We start from the raw sequence: 8,146 nt of genomic DNA on the forward strand, positions 1-8,146 counted from the left end.
AGAATATTTACTGAGTAATTGTAACTGAACGATATTCGTTTAACTTAAGCAACTCATTTGATGTTTTCAAGATCACCTAAGCATTCGACTCTCAAGTCCAAAATGCAGAATTTCAATTCGCTTTAATTTTAATACTATTTCCTTTTCTTTTCTCCAACTTTCTCTTCTAACTCTCTAAAAAGAAAGTTTATCTCTAACTCTCTCTGTCCTCCTCCATCCTTCTCTCTTTTGTTACAGGAACTAATTAGGTTAGGCAACTAATAGCTTCATTAGCTTAAGTGGCAAAGTTTAACTAAAACTAATCTTGCTTAGCCTCCAAGAAAGAAAATTTACTGAGTAATTGTAGCTTAACGATAACAGTTTAACTTAAGCAACTCATTTAATGCTTTCTAAATCACCTAAGTGTTCAATTTGCAAGTCCAAAATGATGAGTTTGACCTCCCTTCAAATTTCATTCTAATTCCCTTTCCGTTCTCTGACTTTCTCTTCTAGATCTCAAGGAGAAAGTTTCTCTGTAACTCTCTCCGCCCGTCTCCAACTTCTCTCTTTTGTTCTAGGAACTAATTGGCTTGGGCAACTAGTCGTTTTATTAACTTAGGTGGCCAAATTTAACACAAACTAATCTTGCTTAACCTACAAGAAAGAGATTTTGCTAAGTAATTTAGCTTAACGATATTAGTTTAACTTAAGTTACTCATTACATGTTTTCTACATCATCTAATTGTTCAATTCTCAAGTCCGAATGGATGAATTTTGGTTCGCTTTAATTTAAATCCTATTTCCTTTCCTTTTTCTTTAACTTTCTCCTCTAGCTCTCAAGAAGAAAGTTTCTTTTTTTCGGGTGGGTAAGTCATAAATTAAAGATAAAATTTACACATTTACAATGGGCATACCACGGGAAATACATCAAATCTCGTACACCCCCAAAAAATGGGGGAAACTAATAAATAATAAAAACTCTCCCGCAGCCGCCAGGCAACCAATAAGAGAAAGCATAAATAAATCCAAAATTGTCCATATATCCATTTTTATCCCCAAGTATCTTCTACCGTCAAAAAAATAGTAGATGGATACTTGGGAAAGATATATTGACAATTATACAAAATTGGTTGAATAACCGATAAAACATTACAGCAAACCGTGGCTGAGTCTCTCTAATTCTCTTTGTCATTCTCCGCCTTCTCATTTTTGTTCTAGGAACTAATTAGGTTAGGTGACAAATAGCTTGAATACTTTAAGTGGCCAAGTTTAACTAAAACAAATCTTGCTTAGCCTCTAAGCAAGAGAATTCACTAAGTAATTGTAGATCACCCAAGTGTTAAACTCTAAAGTCCAAAAGGATGAAGTTTAATTCACTTTAGTTTTCAAATCCCTTTCTTTTCCCTAACGTTATCTTTTATATCTCTAGGAGAAAGTTTCTCTCTAACTCTCTCCATTTTTCTGTATCTTCTCTCTAACGTTCTAGGCAACTAATAGTTTCATCAGCTTAAGTGGCCAAGTTTAACTCAAACTAATCTTACTTAGCCTCCAAGAAAGAGATTTTACCGACTAATTGTAGCTTCACGATATTATTTTAACTTAAGCACCTGATTTAAGGTTTTCTAAATCACCTAAGTGTTAAATTCTCAAGTCCAAAATGATGAATTTAGAATTCAATTTAATTTTAATGTTATTTCCTTTTCTTTTCTCTAACTTTCTCTTCTAGCTCTCAAGAAGAAAGTTTCTCTCCAACTCCCTCCATCCTTCTCCACCCTTCTCTATTTTGTTCGAGGAACTAATTAGGTTTGGCAACTTATAGCTTCATTCTCTTAAGTGACCATGTTTAACTCAAACTAATCTTGCTTGTCCTCCAAGAAATAGAATTCACTAAGTAATTGTTGCTTGACGATGTAGGATAACTGAAGGAACCAATTTAATGTTTTGTAAATCACCTAAGTGTTCAATTCTCAAGTTCAAAAGCATGAATTTGAATTCGCTTTGATTTTAAACCTATTTCCTTTTCTTTTTTCTAACTTTCTCTTCCAGCAATCAAGAAGAAAGCTCCTCTCTAACTCGCTCTGTCGTTCCCCACCCTTCTCTCTTTTGTTCTATGAACTAATTAGGTTAGGCAGCTAATAACTTCATTTGCTTAAGTGGCCGAATTTAACTCGAACTAATCTTGCTTGGCCTCCAAGAAAGAAAATCTACAAAGTAATTGTAGCTTAACGATAATAGTTTAACTTAAGCAACTCATTTAATGTTTTCTAAATCATCTAAGTGTTCAATTCGCAAGTCCAAAATGATGAGTTTGAACTCCCTTCAAATTTCATTCTAATTCACTTTCCGTTCTCTAACTTTCTCTTCTAGATCTCAAGGAGAAAGTTTCTCTCTAACTCTCTCCGTCTGTCTCCAACTTCTCTCTTTTGTTCTAGGAACTAATTGGCTTGGGCAACTAGTCGTTTTATTAGTTCAAGTGGCCAAGTTTAACACAAACTAATCTTTCTTAACCTACAAGAAAGAGATTTTGTTGAGTAATTTAGCTTAACGATATTAGTCTAACTTAAGTTACTCATTTAATGTTTTCTAGTTCATCTAAGCCCAAAAGGATGAATTTTGATTCGCTTTAATTTAAATCATATTTCCTTTCCTTTTCTCTAACTTTCTCTCATATCTCTCAAGAAGAAAGTTTCTTTTTTTCGGGTGGGTAAGTCATAAATTAAAGAAAAATTTACACATTTACAACGGGCCTACCCCGGGAAATACATCAAATCTCATACCCCCTCCAAAAAATGGGGGAAACTAATAAATAATAAAAACGCTCCTGCATCCGCGCGGCACCCAATAAGAGAAAGCATAAATAAATCCAAAATTGTCCATATATCAATTTTTATCCCCAAGTATCTTCTACCGTCAAAAAAATAGTAGATGGATACTTGGGAAAAATATATGGACAATTATACAAAACTGGTTGAATAATCTATTAAACATTACAGCAAATCGTGGCTGACTCTCTCTAATTCTGTCTGTCGTTGTCCGCCTTCTCATTTTTGTTCTAGGAACTAATTAGGTTAGGTAACTAATAGCTTGAATAGTTTAAGTGGCCAAGTTTAACTAAAACAAATCTTCCTTAGCCTCAAAGCAATAGAATTCACTGAGTAATTGTAAATCACCCAAGTGTTAAAGTCTCAAGTTAAAAAGATTGCGAAGATGGGGAAGAAAGCAAAGCTTCTCTCTCTCGGTGGGTTCGGGACTGGTGCTGTTCCGGCCTGCTTGTTTAGCTCCTCTACCCAGATTCTGCGGGTGAGTGAGTTTGATTCAGATCTATTATGCCCTGGTTTTGGGTGTTGATGATCTATGTTCATGATTTTTAATTTTGTTTGGAGTTCTTCAGTTGTTTCTGGAGGTATTCTCATCCTAGCTAACTTCGGCCTCCATGGTTTACATTAAGTTGCGGTTGGCCTCATCTGTCAACCCCCGTTGGGCAAACTGTCCGTGAGCCAGTGCCTGAGACAGAGTTTGGTCATTGTTTGTGGGTTCTTTGTTCTGGTGGTGGCTTTCTGTGCTTGTGTAATCTGGGAACTGAAAGGAGGGGCCTTGAAAATGCCAACGAACTGTTGGACGTCTCTCCATGGGATGGTGTGTTTGTAGGTGGGGCTTAGTTTGGACTAACCTGGTTTGTTCTGGTCTACCTACACTGTTGAGGTGAAGAGGATTGGTACGTTCTAGTTGCCAGAGTGATTCTGTGTTGTCTCGGTAATGAATATTTTACTGCCCCTGTTTTCCGGTTGTCCGTTGTTCAGATGACTCGGTGGTTTTACAAGCTTGTCGTGGGTGGTATTTATATCACAGCTAATATTGGTTTTTGGTTTCACCGACACTGGGTTGTTTTTCGGCATCGTAGTATCCATGTTGAGGATGATGAATCTCATTGCTACGATTTTGAGACCAGCTCCGGCCATGGTGGTTTACTGGAATCGTTTTTTCAGTGGTGCGCCGCACTGTAGGCGAGTTTTTGGGCGTGTGGGTCAAGCTTGGCCTACGCGCGTGGAATGCTTTGCTGCATGTCATGCTAGTGCTGGTGCTCTGATCAAGTGTGTGTAAGAAGAGGTAGTCAAATGTGGTCGGTAAAGCTGACCAGCTGTAAAGAAGATTTTTGTATCTATCTCCTACGCTGGGTAGAGGACCTGATGCAACCTGCTAGGTGCAGCTGTCACGTGGGGCTTTTTCCCGCTCAAAATTTGAGTAACCTTTTTGGTTTTCAAATGGTTCAAGTGGGCCCCTTCACGTGGGATTTGGGTTTGTTTTTAAGCATGGAGTTTATTGCTTCTACCAAGGTCTTCAAGAAAGTTTGGCCAACATGTGGGATTAGCTCTCAATGTGGGCCCATTATTTTGAAGCCATGGGGGACGGTTTTTTGTGGGCTGATTTTTGTAACTATGAAATGGGTTCCTATAGGCAGTTTCTATAACAGCTCGTGGGCCCAATTCTTTGTGTTAAATTTATTTGGGCCAATGTGTATATTAGCTAGTGTGTTAGGTGGTTCACAGGTGGTACTTTTTTTGTTGTATTTTGTTTTTGCCCATATATCTCCCCAAGTTTCCTTCTATTATTTTATGGTAGAGGTCACCTGGGGACAAAAAGGTTATATGGGCAATTTGGTTTATAGTTAGTTTTATTTAGGCAAATTTGGGTTTTTGTTTATTTTATTTGTTTACGCTCACCCCTTTTTGGGGGGCAAAATTAGTTATGTTGTATTACCTGGGGTATGCCCCTTGTAAATGTGTAATTCTTTGTCTTTAATTTATGACCTACCCACCCCAAAAAAAAAAAAAAAAAAAAAAAAAACTCTAAAGTCCAAAAGAATGAAGGTTAATTCACTTTAGTTTTCAAATCCCTTTCTTTTCCATAACGTTATCTTCTATATCTCTAGGAGAAAGTTTCTCTCTAACTCTCTCTATTTTTCTGTAACTTCTCTCGAACGTTCTAGGCAACTAATAGTTTCATCAGCCTAAGTAGCCAAGTTTAACACAAACTAATCTTGCTTAGCCTCCAAGAAAGAGATTTTACCGAGTAATTGTAGCTTCACGATATTAGTTTGACTTAAGCACCTGATTTAAGGTTTTCTAAATCACCTAAGTGTTAAATTCTCAAGTCCAAAATGATGAATTAAGAATTGAATTTAATTTTAATGCTATTTCCTTTTCTTTTCTCTAACTTTCTCTTCTAGCTCTCAAGAAGAAACTTTCTCTCTAACTTTCTCCGTCCCTCTCCACCCTCCTCTGTTTTGTTCGAGGAACTAATTAGGTTTGGCAACTTATAGCTTCATTCTCTTAAGTGACCATGTTTAACTCAAACTAATCTTGCTTAGCCTCCAAGAAATAGAATTCACTGAGTAATTGTAGCTTGACGATGTAGGATAACTAAAGAAACTAATTTAATGTTTTGTAAATCACCTAAGTGATCAATTCTCAATTCCAAAAGCATGAATTTGAATTCGCTTTGATTTTAAACCAATTTCCTTTTCTTTTCTCTGACTTTCTCTTCCAGCTCTCAAGAAGAAAGTTCCTCTCTAACTTGCTCCATCGTTCCCCACCCTTCTCTCTTTTGTTCTAGGAACTAACTAGGTTAGGGAACTAACTAGGTTAGGCAGCTAACAGCTTCATTAGCTTAAGTGGCCGAGTTTAACTCGAACTAATCTTGCTTGGCCTCCAAGAAAGAGAATCTACAGAGTAATTGTAGCTTAACGATAACAGTTTAACTTAAGCAACTCATTTAATGTTTTCTAAATCACCCAAGTGTTCAATTATCAAGTTCAAAAGTGTGAATTTGAATTCGCTTTAATTTGCATCATATTTCCGTTTCTTTTCTCTAACTTTCTTTTCTAGATCTCATGGAGAAAGTTTCTCTCTAACTCTCTCTGTCCGTCTCCAACTTCTCTCTTTTGTTCTAGGACTAATAGTTTCACTAGCTTAAGTGGCTAAGTTTAACTCAAATTGATCTCGCTTAGCCTCCAAGAAAGAGATTTTACAAAGTAATTGTAGCTTAACGATATTAGTTTGACTTGAGTGCATCATTTAAGGCTTTCTAAATCGCCCAAGTGTTCGATTCTCAAGTCCAAAAGGATCAATTTGAATTCTCTTTAATTTTCGCTCTATTTCCTTTCTTCTCTCTAATTTTCTGTTCTTGTTATGAAGAATAATGTTTCTCTCTAACTCTCTCCATCCTTCTCCGTCCTTCTCTCTTTTGTTCTGTGAACTAATTAGCTTATCCAACTATTAGTTTCTTTAGCTTAAGTGGCCATGTTTAACTCAAATTAATCATGCTTATCCACGAAGACAGAGAAATTTCTGAGTAATAGTAGTTTAACGATATTAGTTTTACTTAAGCAAATGACTTAATGTTTTCTAAATCACCTAAGTGTATATATCTCAAGTCCAAAATGATGAATTGGAACTCACTTTTATCTTCATCCTATTTCCCTTTTTTTTCTCTAACTTTCTCTTCTACCTCCCAAGGAGAAAGTTTCTCTCCAACTCTCTCCGTCCTTCTCCATTCCTCTCCCTCTTCTTCTAGGAACTAATTACCTTAGGCTACCAACAGTTGCATTAGTTTAAGCGGCCAAGTTTAACACAAACTAATCTTGCTTAGCCTCGAAAAAAGAGAATTTACTGAGTAATTGTATCTTAACGATATTCGTTTAACTTAAGCAACTCATTTAATGTTTTCAAAATCACCTAAGTATTCGATTCTCAAGTCCAAAATGCTGAATTTCAAATTTTTTTTTTTTTTGGGTGGATAAGTCATAAAGTAAAAGACAAAAAACTTACACCACTACAAGGGGCTTACCCCAGGCCCTGCAAAAGCTATACAAGAAGCACCGAAAACAGGAAAGAAAACCTAGCAGAAAAGCCACTAAAAAGACGGGACAAAAATAAAGAAACCACAAAGAAGAAAACAAAAAATATGCAACCAAATAAAAAACCAACGACCACAAAGATTTGCCATTTTAAACCAAAAAAGATGTGTTCATGGGCCGCATACAGTTGGAATGAGGTGCATGAACACATCTAGCCATCTAAAATTTGCAAAGGCACATAACGCAACCAAAAGCAACAAAGCGAAACTCCACATGCACATCCCGCACGAGTGGGCCAAAACACCATCAAAGTATCTGATAAGAACCAAAAGGAAAATACCAGACTCAGAGATGTAACAAAGCAAATAAAATAAAATTTCTTCACACAAAGGCGCCTCTTGCAGCCATCTGCACGAAACCAGCCTGCTCTAGAACAATGATTCAGAACTGTTTACCAAATCAACCAAACTCCAGACAGCATCATCCATAGAAATGGTTTGCTGCCAACCCATGCAACCCGAGCAGTTTCTAGACACGATAGTAGACCCTGTCAACCAACAAATACCAAAAAGTATTAAAAGCTCATCAACAGTAGAACATACAAGAATCAATGACAGATTACTTGGTATACCACAGAAAATTTACTTAGTAATTGTAGCTTAACGATAACAGTTTAACTTAAGCAACTCATTTAATGTTTTCTAAATCACCTAAGTGTTCAATTCACAACTCCAAAATGATGAGTTTGAACTCCCTTCAAATTTCATTCAAATTCCCTTTCTGTTCTCTAACTTTCACTTCTAGATCTCAAGGAGAAAGTTTCTCTCTAACTCTCCCCGTCCGTCTCCAACTTCTCTCTTTTGTTCTAGGAACTAATTAGCTTGGGCAACTAGTCGTTTTATTAACTTAAGTGGCCAATTTTAACACAAACTAATCTTTCTTAACCTACAAGAAAGAGATTTTGCTGAGTAATTTAGCTTAACGATATTAGTTTAACTTAAGTTACTCAATTAATGTTTTCTTGATCATCTAAGTGTTCAATTCTCAAGTCCAAAAGTATGCATTTTGATTCGCTTTAATTTAAATCCTATTTCCTTTCCATTTTTCTCAAACTTTCTCTTCTAGCTCTCAAGAAGAAAGTTTCTTTTTTTCGGGTGGGTAAGTCATAAATTATAGACAAAATCTACACATTTACAACGGGCATACCCCGGGAAATACATCAAATCTCATACACCCCCAAAAAATGGGGGAAACTAATAAATAATAAAACCACTCCCGCATCCGCTGGGCACCCAATAAGAGAAAGCATAA

Source organism: Camellia sinensis, chromosome 3 (genome assembly GCF_055761805.1).
Source record: "Camellia sinensis isolate YWXY chromosome 3, ASM5576180v1, whole genome shotgun sequence".
NCBI lineage: Eukaryota > Viridiplantae > Streptophyta > Magnoliopsida > Ericales > Theaceae > Camellia > Camellia sinensis.